This window comes from Odocoileus virginianus, chromosome 22 (assembly GCF_023699985.2).
Source record: "Odocoileus virginianus isolate 20LAN1187 ecotype Illinois chromosome 22, Ovbor_1.2, whole genome shotgun sequence".
Taxonomy (NCBI): Eukaryota; Metazoa; Chordata; class Mammalia; order Artiodactyla; family Cervidae; genus Odocoileus; species Odocoileus virginianus.
Window position 1 is genome coordinate 33,529,261 of NC_069695.1, and position 17,228 is coordinate 33,546,488.

General features: G+C 39.3%; 1 protein-coding gene and 1 non-coding gene across 5 annotated transcripts in view; both read right to left on the bottom strand.

Annotated features, from left to right (window-relative positions):
* CCDC178 (coiled-coil domain containing 178) overlaps positions 1 to 17,228 on the bottom strand; it is a 395,761-nt gene that overhangs the window by 151,557 nt on the left and 226,976 nt on the right. The gene's annotated exons all lie outside the window — the stretch shown is intronic.
* LOC139030476 (U6 spliceosomal RNA) lies at positions 8,239 to 8,345 on the bottom strand. The gene has a single exon (XR_011482841.1). It is a non-coding gene; the product is annotated as a U6 spliceosomal RNA (small nuclear RNA).

Sequence of the window (17,228 nt, forward strand, 5' to 3'; positions counted from 1 at the left end):
CTGAGATAACTATCCCAAATAAATAAAAACTCAGAAATTAATTTGTGAGGATACTATTGATCTTAAAATGGCCACAAATACCTACTAGTTCTTACCCAGATGAAATTCATTACCTAGAAATTCAACATCTTGGCAAAGTCTTCATCACTAATTAAAATAATTGCAATGGAAGAGCATCTGCAATTACTCTGTTTAGGATAAAATTACAAGGGCTATAAATCTCCAAGCTTCGGGGCATAAACTGATCACCAGCTGGGGTGAGAAAGAAATGTCTACCTATTGTGTAGTTGTGCAAAATTAGGTACATTATATGTTTTACTCCCTCAGAAACATCTGGTACAGGCTACCATTTGAGAGCCTTTCAGACTCAACAGGGGGATACTACATGACTGAGTTATAGAAACTGCATGTTCCATATACAAATATATATGCATATGTTAGTCACTCAGTCACATCTGACTCTTTGCAACCCCATGAACTGTAGCCCACTAGGCTCCTTTGTCCAGGGATTCTCCAGGCAAGAATACTGGAGTGAGTAGCCATTCCCTTCTCCAGGGGATCTTCCTGACCCAGGGATTAAACTTAGGTCTCCTGCATTGCAGCAGATTCTTTACCGTTTGAGCCACCAGGGAAATATATGTATGTGTATATATATACACATAAATTCAAAGGATTGCTAGAGAAATGTTGAATCGTTCATCTTAATGTCACTGATTCAAATTCTTCCCAGGTTAATGATCAAAGGTCATTATCAAGGTCAGGTAGAATATGAAAAATCCAGAAGAGTTCAAATTTTGGTGTTAGTCCCTCTGCCATAAAACTGAGCCAACGTCACTACAGGCAGTATTTAGTAGTTTTCATGCGAGGGGAGGGGAAAGAATGGTCATGGACTTTGAACTATTAGGGCTGACTAACAATGAAGAGACAAGAGTGCAGCAAACGCTGTTTTTTGACAGCTCTCCACCCACCCTTGCCTTTGCTACTCAAATGAAGAAGAGGCTGGTTTACTTTCAGACAAAAAAGATGCAAATCTGAATGAGGAATGGGCTGGAGGATCCATTCTCTTTCTTTTTATAGGTGAGGTGGGGAGGAGAAAGGGGGACTAAAAGTCCAAATATCTGAGAATGTCTGCAGCACAGGGTTCTGCCTCTGTCCTGGAAATGTAGTCCAGGAAGGATCCTGGTATTCCAAACCATCAAACGGAAGCACAGGAACACAGAAATGAATAGTTTGGGGACTGGAAGGAAGAGAGTCCAGTAAGTGAGAAGGAGAATTCAGTGAAAGTTGCTTAGTCGTGTCTGACTCTTTGTGACTTTATTCCATGGACTATACAGTACGTGGAATTCTCCAGGCCAGAATACTGGAATGGGTAGCCTTTCCCTTCTCCAGGGGATCTTTCCAACCCAGGGATTGAACCCAGGTCTCCTGCATTGCAAGTGGATTCTTTACCAACTAAGCCACAAGGAAAGCCCAAGAACACTGGAGTGGGTAGCCTATCCCTTTTCCAGGAGATCTTCCTGACCCAGGAAATGAACTGGGATCTCCTACATTGCAGGCAGATCCTTTACCAACTGAGCTATCAGAGAAAGGGAATACTGCAATGAAAATTGGATGCTGTGAACCTGGAAATGGTTGTGTGCTAGCTAAGTCGCTTCAGTCGTGTCCGACTCTTTGCGACCCTATGGACCGTAGCCTGCCAGTTTCCTCTGTCCATGGGATTCTCCAGGCAAAAATACTGGAGTGGGTTACCATGCTCTCCTCCAGGGGATCTTCCTAGCCCAGGGATCAAAACTCTGTCCCTTATGTCTTCTGATTTGGCAGCTGGGTTTTTCACTACTAGCACCACCTGGGAAGCCCCTTGGAAATGGACACTAATGGTTAATAATCAGTCAGTAGTTATTAATCAGTTATTAAATAATGATTCATAACCATACTTGCTAACGTGTCTCTAAATTACAGGAGCTCTCAGAAAATCCAAAAAGCAGATTTCGAGACAAACAGCTCTTTATTATGTTCAACTATCTTCTATCAAATTACTGAATCACAAACTTGGCAATATGTGGGCTAAATGGAATAGGGTTGCAGTTACTTTTTACAATATTTAAATTTAATGTAAATGCCTTGAGGATAGTATCTTTCCAATTCATCCTAGGCCGTGATAGTCCTGAATGACTTAGTTCCAGTGTCTTTATATCTGGAAAATGCAAAAGCATTAATATTTACAAATACTAGCATAAAAATCTCATGTTTCAAATATAGTCCTAACTATTTTTATAATCTGCTTTATTGCAATATACTACATCTAGAATTTATTACAGCTTTATTGCAAGAAAGAGCGCTTTCCTGGGGCTCAGTGGTAAAGAATCTGCCTGCAATGCAGAAGATGCGGGTTCAGTCCCTGGGTGGAAAACATCCTCTGAAGAAGGAAATGGCAACCCACTCTAGTATTCTTGCCTGGGAAATCCCATGGACAGAGAGAAGCTTGGTGGGCTACAGTCTCGGGAGTCACAAAAAAATCGGACATGACTTAGTGACTAAACACACACCTTGCTAAAGAAGTCTGTGAAAAAGTCAGTTTTCAACATGCTTTTTTTTTTTTTCCACTAGAAACAATACTGAGCTTTCCAGCTCCTATTTCTCAAATTCTGATCACCATAATCTCTGAAAAACTTCCAAAACCTTGAATTTGTCTTCAGTTGTGGAGCCTACAAAAGGATTCCAATTAAAATTTTAGTAGTGACCGGACAGAAACTGAATTTCTTCCATGTATAAGTCTACATTTGTTTACTCTGGCTTTTTTTCCCTCTATAACAGCCCCTCATTGCTGATGGTCAGCTCACAGTTCATAACAGACCCCGGGTAAGTTCTTGCTGCACTTTTACGTACTTTCAAGGGATCCGTGGTTCCACACCAGTTCAGGTACATTCTCAACTTCCTTTAAAGGAATCTGCTAACAGCTGTCCTATAGGAGAAGCGCATTCTAAGTAGCCAAAGCATCAATGATGGCATTATTGCAAATGAGAGGAATTGTAAAACTCTTAGTTTAACTTGATTAAATTAATGCCAAATGAAATTACAGATGGTTTTTAGCTCAAAAGTTTTTAAATGGAGAATGTTTCCACATGATTTTCCTAATATTTTCTCATAGTTACTATTGAAAATATTCTCACATTTAAGTTAGTCATCACTGTGGCTGGATTTGTGAATCATTAACCTAGGTTTTCTGCCGGGCAGTTCCCAAAGCCAGGGGGTGTCTGCAAAGCTGAGCTACTTCAGAGGTGCATTTAGCTTTCTAAACCTCAACTTCCCTCCAGGGGCTTCTGAGAAATTTGGGTCATAATTCGAGAGGCCAAATCCACTCGTCTAATGCTATCAAGATCCTCTGCTTTGAAAGGAAAAATCAAGAATCCAAAGACCAGTTGAAAAGTCTAAGGAAGATATGATCTAGATTAATCCTGTAAAAGTTAACTGTGAGTGGTTGAGAGAGTAGCTCTGGATTAATTTTGCACTGCTACACAACAACCATACAACTTAAAATCACATGCATTTATCACCTCACAGTTCTACAGGCCAGAAGTCCAGGCATAACCCTGCTGGGTTCTCTGCTCAGCATTTCACATTCAGACTGACTAGTGTGTGACTAGTGTGACTAGTGTGAGTGACTAGGGTCACTAGTCAGTGTGACTAGACTGAGGCCTATAGACCTCACTAGCATTATCCTGTGTGAATCTGACCTTATTAAGCGATTCCTTAAAAGGCACAGGGCTTTTCCTAGGAGATTTGAAGTGTAACAGGGGTTTTGACAGGAGACTTTTCATTGCTGGCTAGAAGCTGGGGGCAACACTTATGACTCCCATGTCCTATAATTAAAGTCAATTGAAAATTGTGGTCAGTCACTAAGTTGTGTCCGATTCTTTTGCAACCCTATGGATTGCAGTCTGCCAGGCTCCTCTGTCCACGGGATTCTCCAGGCAAGAATACTGGAGTGGGTTGCTATTTCCTCCTCCAGGGGATCTTTCCAACCCAGGGATTGAATCCATGTCTCCTGCATCTCCTGCACTGGCAGGTGGATCCTTTACCACTGAGCTACCTGGGAAGCCCTTAACTGAAGATTATCACAACCCAATTCAGGCAGGACTGCTAATGGCCCTTCAGAAATGAAGGTTTGGGTCAGCCACCAAGTAAAGGACCATGACCACCCAAGGTGCTTACTGAGGACCAAGGAATATGAAATGAGTAGTAAAAGAAGAAAACTAAACATCCCATCAATGACCAAGTGATGATTTGCAGAAATGAAAACTGCAATTGATGAATCTGTCCTCCTTATCTGGATATGAATATGGCTGCATATATATTACCCAAATATTTTTGGTTTCTTCCCTCTCTTATCCTCTAATCCTTTAACATGATAGATAATTATCCTAGTATTTCAAAGAAGATACCCTAGATATCAGAGAAGAGTAAATAAAACCAAAGTGCTTTGTAGCCTCTTCTGGGGAGTAAGCATATTTTCAGATGTATGCAGGATAGTTGTATCATTATAGGTGGAAATATGATGTGTTTTTGTCTTGGGAGATAAACTCAATATAGAGAGATAGGCTGCACACCTATTTGTCAAAGTGTGGACTGTGATAGCTCTTTTGATTTGCCAACTTGACTATGCTTTTTTCCATAGTTATTCAATCAGATGCTGATCTAGGTGTTGCTCTGAAGGGATTTTGTAAATGTGATTAAATCCTTTAATCAGCTGACTTTGAGTCAGGCAATAATCCTGGATAATTACATCCTGGAAAATAATAATTATATCCTGGAAAAATAATAATCTTTGGGTGAGTTTGATTTACTCATTTGAAAGGACTTGGAAACAGGGCAAGGCCTTCCAGGGGGTGGGGGTGGGAAATAATTGGCAGAAGACAACAGACATACAAGGACAGACAGACATACAGAGACAAATAGAGAGAAGAAAGCCCCCTCTCTGCCTCCACAACAGCTTCAGCTTGTGCTCTAGGGTTCCAGCTGGTCCACACTTGTCCTTCCTGATCCTTACCCTACAAATTTTGGATTTACTTAGCTAGTCCTCATATTAAAATAAGCCAATTCCTTGTAAAAAATGAACAAATAAATACATATACATAGACAGATGATATACATTGATATATAGGTTTAGACAAAGACATACATATAGATATCCTAATGGTTTGACTTTTCTGGTCAATCCTCAACTAATATAGGGTCTATCTTAGAATTCTGCCTGTGTGTGTGCTAAGTCGCTTCAGTTGTGTCTGACTCTTTATAACCCTAAGGACCGTAGCCCACCAGGCTCTTCTATCCATGATATTCTCCAGGCAAGAATACTGGAGTGGGTTGCCATGCCCTCCTGTAGGGGATCTTCTGGACCCAACAATCAAACCTGCATCTCTTAAGTCTCCTGTATTGGAAGGTGGGTTCTTTACCACTAGCGCCACGTGGGAAACCCAGAATTCTACCTACCCAAGGCTATTTTGGAATGTACCAAGACACTGTAGTAATCACCAGAATCAGACTTGGAATACCCAAGTCTGAGACTAGATGCTGCCGCTTGAAGCATCATAACCCTGGGGAAATCACTTAACCTCTCTACACTTTACTTATCTCATCCCTTCTTTAGTTCAAGAACCTATATTGCAGAGTTGGGAGCATCAGATGAGAAAAATAAATACAAAAGTATCTCATATACTTTAAAATACTATCCAGTTGACTCTTGAACAATAGGGGTTTGAAGTGCTCAGGTCCACTTATATACATATTTTATTTCAATAAATACTATAATACCAAGTTCCGTGGTTGGTTGAATTTTCAGGTGTGGAACCTATAGATGCAAAGGGTCCATGATGGGTCTTGAGCATCCTCGGATTGTGGTACACATGGTGGGTCCTGGAATCAATTACCCTTGTGTAGGAGGTACAAAACAAGACCGGGAGCTGACTATGGCTCAGATCATGAACTCCTTATTGCCAAATTCAGACTTAAATTGAAGAAAGTAGGGAAAACCACTAGACCATTCAGGTATGACCTAAATCACATTCCTTATGATTATAAAAGTGGAAGTGACAAATAGATTTTAAACAGATTAGATCTGATAGACAGAGTGCCTGAAGAACTATGGACAGAGGTTCTCGACATTGTACAGGAGGCAGGGATCAAGATCATTCCCAAGAAAAAGAAATTCAAAAAGGCAAAATGGTTGTCTGAGGAGGTCTTACAAATAGCTGTGAAAAGAAGAGAAGTGAAAAGCAAAGGAGAAAAGGAAAGATATACCCATGATAATGCAGAGTTCCAAAGAATAGCAAGGAGAGATAAGAAAGCCTTCCTCAGTGATCAGTGAAAAGAAATAGAGGAAAACAATAGAATAGGAAAGATTAGAGAACTCTTCAAGAAAATTAGAGATACCAAGGGAACATTTCATGCAAAGATGGGCACAATAAAGGACAGAAATGATAGGGACCTAACAGAAGCAGAAGATATTAAGAAGAGGTGGCAAGAATACATAGAACTGTACAAAAAAGATCTTCATGACCCAGATAATCACAATGGTGTGATCACTCACCTAGAGCCAGACATCCTGGAATGCAAAGTCAAGTGGGCCTTAGGAAGCATCACTATGAACAAAGCTAGTGGAGGTGATGTAATTCCAGCTGAGATATTTCAAATCCTAAAAGGTGATGTTGTGAGAGTGCTGCACTCAATATGCCAGCAAATTTGGAAAACTCAACAGTGGCCACAGGACTGGAAAAGGTCAGTTTTCATTCCAATCCCAAAGAAAGGCAATGCCAAAAAATGATCAAACTACCACACAACTGCACTCACCTCACATGCTAGTAAAGTAATGCTCAAAATTCTCCATGCCAGCCTCCAACAGTATGTGAACTGTGAACTTCCAGATGTTCAAGCTGGATTTAGAAAACACAGAGGAACCAGAGATCAAAGCGCCAACATCCGTTGGATCATCAAAAAAGCAAGAGAGTTCCAGAAAAACATCTACTTCTGCTTTATTGACCATGCCAAAGCCTTTGACTGCGTGGATCACCACAAACTGTGGAAAATTCTTAAGAGATGGGAATATCAGACCATCTGACCTACTTCTTGAGAAACCTGTATGCAGGTCAGGAAGCAACAGTTAGAACTGGACATGGAACAACAGCGGGGTTCCAAATAGGGAAAGGAGTATGTCGGCTATATGTTGTCAACCTGCTTTTTTTTTTTTTACTTTTTTTTTTTCCATTTATTTTTATTAGTTGGAGGCTAATTACTTTACAACATTGCAGTGGTTTTTGTCATACATTGAAATGAATTAGCCATGGATTTACATGTATTCCCCATCCCAGTCCCCCCTCCCACCTCCCTCTCCACCCCATCCCTCTGGGTCTTCCCAGTGCACTAGGCCCGAGCACTTGTCTCATGCATCCAACCTGGGCTAGTGATCTGTTTCACCCTAGATATACATGTTTCGATGCTGTTCTCTTGAAACATCCCACCCTCGCCTTCTCCCACAGAGTCCACAAGTCTGTTCTATACATCTGAGTCTCTTTTTCTTTTTTTGCATATAGGGTTATCGTTACCATCTTTCTAAATTCCATATATATGTGTTAGTATACGGTAATGGTCTTTATCTTTCTGGCTTACTTCGCTCTGTATAATGGGCTTCAGTTTCATCCATCTCATCAGAACTGATTCAAATGAATTCTTTTTAATGGCTGAGTAATATTCCATGGTGTGTATGTACCACAGCTTCCTCATCCATTCATCTGCTGATGGGCATCTAGGTTGCTTCCATGTCCTGGCTATTATAAACAGTGCTGCGATGAACATTGGGGTGCACGTGTCTCTTTCAGATCTGGTTTCCTTGGTGTGTATGCCTAGAAGTGGGATTGCTGGGTCATATGGCAGTTCTATTTCCAGCTTTTTAAGAAATCTCCACACTTTTCCATAGCGGCTGTACTAATTTGCATTCCCACCAACAGTGTAAGAGGGTTCCCTTTTCTCCACACCCTCTCCAGCATTTATTGCTTGTAGACTTTTGGATAGCAGCCATCCTGACTGGCGTGTAATGGTACCTCATTGTGGTTTTGATTTGCATTTCTCTGATAATGAGTGATGTTGAGCATCTTTTCATGTGTATTTTTGCCATCCGTATGTCTTCCTTGGAGAAATGTCTGTTTAGTTCTTTGGCCCATTTTTTGATTGGGTCATTTATTTTTTAAAAATATGGAACGCTTCACGAATTTGTGTGTCATCCTTGCGCAGGGGCCATGCTAATCTTCTCTGTATCGTTCCAATTTTAGTATATGTGCTGCCGAAGCGAGCACCACCCTGCTTTTTTAACTTAAGTGCAGAGTACATCATGCAAAATGCTGGACTGGATGAAGCACAAGCTGGAATCAAGACTGCTGGGAGAAATATCAATAACCTGAGATATGCAGATGATACCACCCTTATGGAAGAAAGCTAAGAAGAACTAAAAAGCCTCTTGATGAAAGTGAAAGAGAAGAGTCAAAAAGTTGGCTTAAAACTCAACATTTAGAAAACTAAGATCATGGCTTCCAGTCCCATAACTTCATGGCAAGTAGAGAAACAGGGGAAACAGTGACAGACTTTATTATTGGGGGCTCCAAAATTATTGCAGATGGTGACTGCAGCCATGAAATTAAAAGACACTTGCTCCTTGGAAGAAAAGTTATGACCAACCTAGACAGCATATTAAAAAGCAGAGACATTACTTTGCCCACAAAGATCTGTCTAATCAAAGCTATGGTTTTTCCAATAGCCGTGTATGGATATGAGAGTTGGACGATAAAGAAATCTGAGTGCCAAAGAATTGATACTTCTGAACTGTGATGTTGGAGAAGACACTTGAGAGTCCCTTGGACTGCAAGGAGACCCAGCCAGTCCATCCTAAAGGAGATCAGTCCTGAATATTCATTGGAAGGACTGATGCTGAAGCTGAAACTCCAATACTTGGCCACCTGATGCAAAGAACTGACTCATTTGAAAAGACCCTGATGCTGGGAAAGACTGAAGGCAGGAGAAGGGGATGACAAAGGATGAGATGGTTGGATAACATCACTGACTCAATGGACATTAGTTTGAGCGAGCTCCAGGAGTTGGTGATGGACAGGGAGGCCTGGCATGCTACAGTCCATGGGGTTGCAAAGAGTCTGACATGACTGAGCGACTGAACTGAACTGGCTGAGCAGGTACAATGGTACAGATTTTGCTATTTTGGCTAAGAATGCCTGAATTATTCATGTTTCTTTGCTCCCTGGGCATGACTGATACAGAAGTTGAACTGAATTTGGAGGAAGTCTGTGGCATGGCCGTGGGTTTCTCAAAAATAGTTTATTTATTTTGAGGTCGTTTTTAGGTGACTTTTTTGTTGTCTTTAAGAGTCCTTCAAACAATGGGTCCTTCAAACAATCTATTACATGCTTAATTAGATATCTCATAGAAACTGTAGGAATAAATTCCATTTTAGGTTTATCAGAACACAAAGAACTAAAATTGCATGTTAACATTTGAGTTCAGCAAACCAGATGTTCTGTGAGCTAGTATAAGTAACCCAGTCTTTAAAATTTTAGCTGTAAATGCACTGAGTAGCACAGGGTATAAATTTTGAGTTTTAAGTATTATTTTGAATATAGTTCTCAAATTTCACTTTCCTAATACTTGACATTTAGAAGGATTAACTAAGCAAATCTACTGTAATCTACATTAAAACTTTATTTTGATTACTAGAACAAAATTTTCCAACTAATTATCAGAATTATGTCCAAGAATTATTATCCTTTTGATTGCTACATCCTTGCTGAATTTTAATTTGATTTCCATTCAAAATATTTGGCAATGGAATTCTCAGGGAAAATATGAACTAAATAAAAATTTGAACTAATATGCTGAGAAAAATAACATTAATTTCTTAAAAGAATTAGGAAATCACTGACCAGAAAGAGATCTTAGCAAGTTCATTCCCTCTTTTGAGATGTGTAAATAAATGATTTTGAAATTGTTGGGTTGTGACATACTGTAGGACTCTATGTAGGAAAGAGAGGGTGGTGCCCATGAAATTTCTGATTTCTGATATATATGACCAAAAAAGCCAAGACTGAAAGGAGATTAGTAGGGTCTTGAGGACATTCTATGTCCTCCCTTGACAAAGTCTATATATAGACTCTTGAAATTATGTCCCAGGTACATGACCCTTGAATGACTGCTACATAGCTTGCAGAAAGCCACAAAGATCCCATTTTCAAAATTTTCTTTGAAAATAATGTATATAATAATTCCCTAAATGCTATACTTTGGTGAGTGATACATTCACTGTTTTTAGTTATCATGTTTACTAAAAACATGTATTCCTATAGAGATTTAGAGTGCCACTTAATTTAAATGATTAGAATCCAAGTGACAATTTGAAACTTGAGTTACCATGTTTAAGTCACTTCCAATCCAAGTAGCAGTTAGTTATTTTTATCCTGCCTAGGGATCAAGATGAGCTGAGTCAATCTGCTTTCATGATTTTTTTCAAAATTAGCATAAAATATGTCAGTCCACTTGGATATAAATTCAATAAACATATTTGAGAGGGAAAGTGGTATATGGATATATTTTTAAAATTAATGTAAAAATCATAAAAGTACAATGATTTCATATATAACTAATTGACAATAAGATTCATTCTTAAAACAATCTGTTTGCTTGGATGTACCAAGAGCGTAATCTACTATGAAAAAGTAAGATGCTTAAATTTATTTGAATCAATGTGGGTTATAAGCATGTTCACTAAGTGACTGAATTACCCTAAGCAGGGCATGCTTTTTAGCTTCTTTTAAATATATATATATCAAATTCAAGTTTACCTTTTAACTGTAAATTCTCTTACCATAAAAACCAGCATGCTCTATTTACATCATTTAAAAGATGAAGACATTAAAAAAAAAAGAAAAAGTGACAAAAATACGAAGGACAAAGACTCAAAATCTGACCTAAAAGAAAAATTTCTGAAGAATCTTTAATTAGAAATGAAAAAGAATGATTTATTTCAAATATGGCAACGACTTTGAATCTTAGACTGTCTTCACTCTTTTCAAATAAAAACATGTCAGCAATCCTTGTGTATAGTTATAGTTGGTGTCAAATTCTATCAAATTTGAGATAAGACTTGGCCAGTTTGGGAGCTGAGGGAATATATTATCTTGGGCCACAAAGGGTTTCATAAAAATGTTGAAGGAAATGGAGATCCAACCCTGGTTAAGAAAATCAGGAAATAAATTACAAAAACTGTCCATTTGCCTGTCCCTTTTAATCTTAATGTCGTATTCAAACTATTGGGCATGTAACTGAATATCTCAACTGTACCTGAAGAAATAATGGAGCGTGTCTCTGCAGTAAAACAGAACGGCAGTAAACTGATGAGTTTAACCCAGCAGAAAGAGCGGCTGTAAACATGACAAATGCCTGCTATTGATTTCAGGTTTAATTACTCTGTGCAGCACTGACAAAGCCCATCAGATGTTGTTGTGAAGTGTAAATGGAACCGACTACACTTCACTGCCCATAGGAAACTGATGGTGTCTGCAGTTTGCATTGTTTACTTTATCCTCCGTAAACTTCAGCCTTGATCAAATTAACAAGTGCTACTAACCTCCAACAGACTACAATGCACTACGGTTTTACAGCAACAGCCTTGGACCAACAGTTCAGCAGCATCTCATTGATAACAAATGTCAGTCTGATGGCTGCTGGCGAACCCTATAGCCCAGGACCCGCAAGTCCTGACTCTGGGCCACTGGGACGTCTTCCCACGGGTCCTGATGAGTGAGGCAGCCCGAAGATGAGCATTTACGCTGCTTGTAATGGTGGTGCCAAGAAATAGCCAGCACCTCACTGTCTTTCCCAAAGGGCTCCTAAATCGCTTCTGGTTTCCAATGCTAGTTTTTCAAGAATATTTGTAAGTAATTATACCTGGGGGCTTCCCTGGTGGCTCAGATGGTGAAGAATCTGCCTGCAGTGCAGGAGACCTGGGTTTGATCCCTGGGTCAGGAAGATCCCCTGGAGAAGGGAATGGCTACCCTCTCCAGTATTTTTGCCTGGAGAATTCCATGGACAGAGAAGCCTGGACAGGATGCCTGGTGGCCTCCATGGGGTCACAAAGAGTCAGACACAACTGAGCAGCTAACACTTTGGCCTTCCATGGTGGCTCAGATGGGAAAGAATCTGCCTGCAATGCTTGAGACCTGGGATCCATCCCTGGGTCAGGAATATCCCTAACTTTAGGTTAACTGCTTTCCAGCTTTTCCCTTTTCCCTCTCTCTTTTTAAATATACGGATTGTACAGTGGTTTTTTTTTTTTTTTTCATTCAATTTAAATCAACTTTTGCAAGTAGTGATTTATGGAAAGTTATTTCTGAAACAACTGTAATTCATAATCCTTGCAAAAGAAACATTTTCCTTAAGTGGTAGGTTACCCAATCAACTTATTTGCTTTTCTCCATGAATGCTGTGTCAGAATTTGCTATTACATCATCAAAGCATCAACACAGTGTACTTAGTGTTTATGAATTCAAAGCTTCATGCAAACAAATAAAACAATAAAATAGGATATGAACACACACCTGCACTGGGTTCTGCTGCTGCTGCTGCTAAGTCGTGTCAGTCATGTCCGACTCTGTATGACCCCATAGACGGCAGCCCAACAGGCTCCCCCGTCCCTGGGATTCTCCAGGCAAGATCACTGGAGTGGTTGCCATTTCCTTCTCCAAAGCATGAAAGTGAAAAGTGAAAGTGAAGTCACTCAGTCGTGTCTGACTCTTAGCGACCCCATAGACTGCAGCCTACCAGGCTCCTCCATCCATGGGATTTTCCAGGCAAGAGTACTGGAGTGGGTTGCCATTGCCTTCTCCATGCATTGGGTTTAGCAACTGCCAAAGTCTGATGTAAGTTCTTGCGGTTGCCTTAGTTCATATCTGATAATCAACTGGGCCCTCCTACCTCCAACTGAACACACATTTGCCTTATGCTGGTGTTGACACTAACGTTCAACACCTGTTGTCAGGATTTTTTAATTATTATTTAACTTAATTGGAGGCTAATTACTTTACAATATTGTGGTGGGTTTTTGCCATATATCAGCATGGATCAGCCATGGGTGTACATGTGTACCCCATCGTGAACTCCTCTCCTACCTCCCTCCCTACCCCACCCCTCAAGGCTGTCCCTGAGTATCAGCTTTGAATGCCCCTCTTCATGCAGCAAACTTGCCCTGGTCATCTATTTTGCATATGGTAATATACATGTTCCAAAGCTATTCTCTCAAATCATCCCACCCTTGCCTTCTTCCACATAGTCCAAAAGTCTGTTCTTTATATCTGTGTCTCTTTTGCTGTCTTGTACGTAGGGTCATCGTTACAGTCTTTCTAAATTCCATATATATGCATTAATATACTATATTGGTGTTTCTCTTTCTGACTTACTTCACTCTGTATAATAGGCTCAAGTTACATCTACCTCATTAGACTGACTCAAATGCATTCTTTTTTAAAAGCTGAGTAATATTCCATTGTACATATGTACCACAACTTCCTTATCCATTCATCTGCTGATGGACATCTAGGTTGCTTCCATGTCCTAGCTTTTGTAAAAAGTGCTGTAATGAACATTGGGGTACATGTGTCTCTTTCAGTTCTGGTTTCCTTGGTGTGTATGTCCAGCAGGATTTTTTTTTTTCCTGCTCTTGGCAATGTGTAGCACAAGGATGGACATCTATTTTCCAGTTTACACTCACAAGCTGGGAGGCTTCAATTTTTCAACCTGTATTTTTAAACTGTAGAACCATTGCAAACTCTCATTTTGACCTAGATCTTGCAATAATATAAAGCACTTTAGACCAGAATAAAATTGATAAGTGTTACAACATACAAGGGATACTTAAACGATAAAACCACAGGTAGCATCCATCAAGAAAATTTTTTTAATGAATACTAGATTTCTAGCAGAAGACTGTACAATCATTATTAATTAATGGGTTTTAAAGGATAGCTCAACAATAATAATAGAATGCTGGCTATAATCTTATTAACAAATACTTAAATTGCCCCACATACGCCTGATTATCTATCAAAAAATTAAGTGGTAAAAATCTTTCCTTAAAAATGTCATTTTATGTCCTTAAGTTAAAACTTCAGAGTCCATCCATTTATTTGAAACTATTTATTGAGTGCCTCCTCTGACTGCTAGGTGCTGCTCATGCAGTGGTGAAGAAAAGGGATCTTACCTCCAGTGGAGGGATTGTATGGTCAGTATTGCAATGAACATTATGGGGGAAAGGTTAAAAAAGAAACCTGAAAATAGGCACCCGCTTTAGGCCAAAAGTCTGGGATGGCTTCTCTGAGCCCCTGACACTAAAGCAGAGAGCTGAGGTCAGGAGGAGATCCCTAGGAAAGGGAGCAGTGAGCTGGCATAAATGCTACGACACAACTGAGGAGCTGAAAGAAGCTGAACATGCCTGGATTCCACTGAACTAGATGGATAATGGCTTACAATATGGATAGGAAGGTGGAAAGTGGCTGGATCAGATAGGCCATGTTAAGAATTTTAGATTAAAATTCTATTAGAATGCTATTAAAAGCCCAGGAAAGTCAATGAAATAAGTTTAGCACTGAAAGATGAGATAGTAATTTTATTTTTTGGCTTAAGTTCAGGCAGACTACTTTAGAAGAAACAGCTCCAGGTCAACAGGGAACAAGCATAAATGCAGCAATCAGTCAGGAGGTTAATGCACTAGTTCAAGCAAACGATAATGGTGGCTTGGCTTGGATGATGGCTGGAGAGATAGATGGGGCCCCGAAGGTGATGACAGACTAGAATACTGACTAACAAACTCTCCTTCTAGGCATTGTTTATCCCATCCATATACACAGACATGGGCTTCCCAGGTGGCGCTAGTGGTAAAGAACCCATCTGCCAATGCAGGAGACGTAAGAGATGCAGGTTCAATCACTGGATCAGGAAGATCCTCTGGAGGAGGGCATGGCAACCCACTCCAGGATTCTTGCTGGAGAATCCCATGGACAGAGAAGCCTCGAAGGCTACAGTCCATAGGGTCACAAACAGTTGGACATGACTGAAGCAGCTTAGCATACACACCTCCTTACACACATATAATATATATGCATGTAAAATATCTACTATAATATATGAAATACATATCTAATGTATACTAATATATTTATAAATGTATAATACATTTGATATATGTATATAGCAAAGCTGTTTTTATTTTAAACTTCTTTACCTCTACACGTTGAAATCTTCCTTTTCAATTATATAAAAAATAATGCTTCTGGAATTCATTTATCTAAAATGATGGGATTCTCCGTGAACTTCTTAAATAATAGCAGGCATTCCTCTCATACTGACTTTACAGACGGCAGCCTATCTAGGCAGTGTGAGAGATTTTGGTTTAGTACAATTACATTGTCAGAGTTCAGAAGCATTTCTAGATTTTTATTCTTAAGGGCCAAATTTTCACAATACTTGATATTTTTAACTGATTACTTTGAATTTTTGACAGTAGGGAGAAAAGTGAAATCTCTGATTCAGTTTATAAATTGAGTAGTCAAGGTTGTGGACGACACCTAAACTACCCTATCTGCTTTGCATGTTGTCTGAACCACCCTCCGTCAGGGGCTCTGGATGGAGGACTGGGAGGAGAGGGACTGAGGCCCACAGAGACACCCTGAGGCAAAGCTGGGAGCCATAGGGCATTTCTAAAAGTGCCCTACAGGCTCCAACATGGACGAACAGAGGGCAATTCTGAATTCCAAGTCAATACAGAGGACTGAAGAAAAAATGAGCCTGGAATCTGACTCCTCGTTAAGTCTGTCCCACACTTAACATGAGAGGAATGTGGATTCAGTTTCTGGTGATTAATTAGGAAAAGAAAGCTTTCTATTTCTGTAATTCTCTTAATTAAATTCCTCTAATTTCTCTTATTCATTTACCCCATTCCTTTCATTCTTACACAAATAGCATCTCCTCTACACTTTGAAAATGTTGACCCTTGGCATTGGAAGTGAGAAAAAAATAAAGAGGATTATTAAAATACTAAAATTGTATGTCCCACTTATAATTTTTATAAAGTAATTAATTAGTAAACATCTGTGAGTTGAAATTATTTATCAAAAAACTACACACCACATAGAGAAAATTTAAGGAGTTAAAGGTCAATTTATATGATGATCTATGGGAAACCTAGAGAAGTTTTACCCAACAGATAAAAATGTCTTAATGAAACAGCCAACAATTCTTCCCCAAATACTGAGCTCCTGCTAAGGCCCTGAACTAAGCTGGGTGTCATTAGAGCACCAAGGTATAGAAATGAATCAAGAATCCCAGTCTCATGCAGCTTATTTAGAATACCAGACATAATGATGTTACATTGCCCTCTTATTTAATTACTTCACTTCAAACTATTGACTCAAGATGTCCATGACTGCAACCGCAAAGACATTAAAGTCTTGAGTGGAGCCTTGGAAACCACGATCTCTCTACATGGAAGAAAATCAGTGACTAACGTTTTGCTCTGAGCCACGGACTGCATCACATAATCTGTCACTGTCCAAATACAATCTTCTTTTTTTGTAAATGACTCAGTCGCAAACCTCTGATTGCACCATTTCAAATGCAAATAATTCTGTTCCAACTGCCTCTTTACATTAGCTAAATGAAGTCATCAGTAACCAAAACTGGAGAAAATCTTAACACAACTGCCGTAAACAACTTTTAAAGTTTTATATCCCATAAGAATGAAAACCGTTATGAGATAGTTAAGATTCATTAGAGATACCCAACCCTGCTATGACTCATATTCAAAGACAATAATACTTTCCCCCATAACCAATAGTGGCCAGAGCAAATTATAATCAAAGATAGATTTCTTGGAGGGTGATGATACCATTAGATTTAAGGAATTAAAAATACATGAAACTTTTGAGCTAATGAACAGGGTCCTTAACTGCTCATTTAATTCAAACAGCTGTTTGTTAATGCCCTAAGCAGTGTCATAAACTGTGAAAATACTGTTGAGTGCAAGACACTAGTTAATGCTATAAAGCAACACATGCTCTAATATTAAAAGGATTTAATGGGATTAATAGAGAATAAAACATTAACTCCCTATTATGATGTTTTAGAAC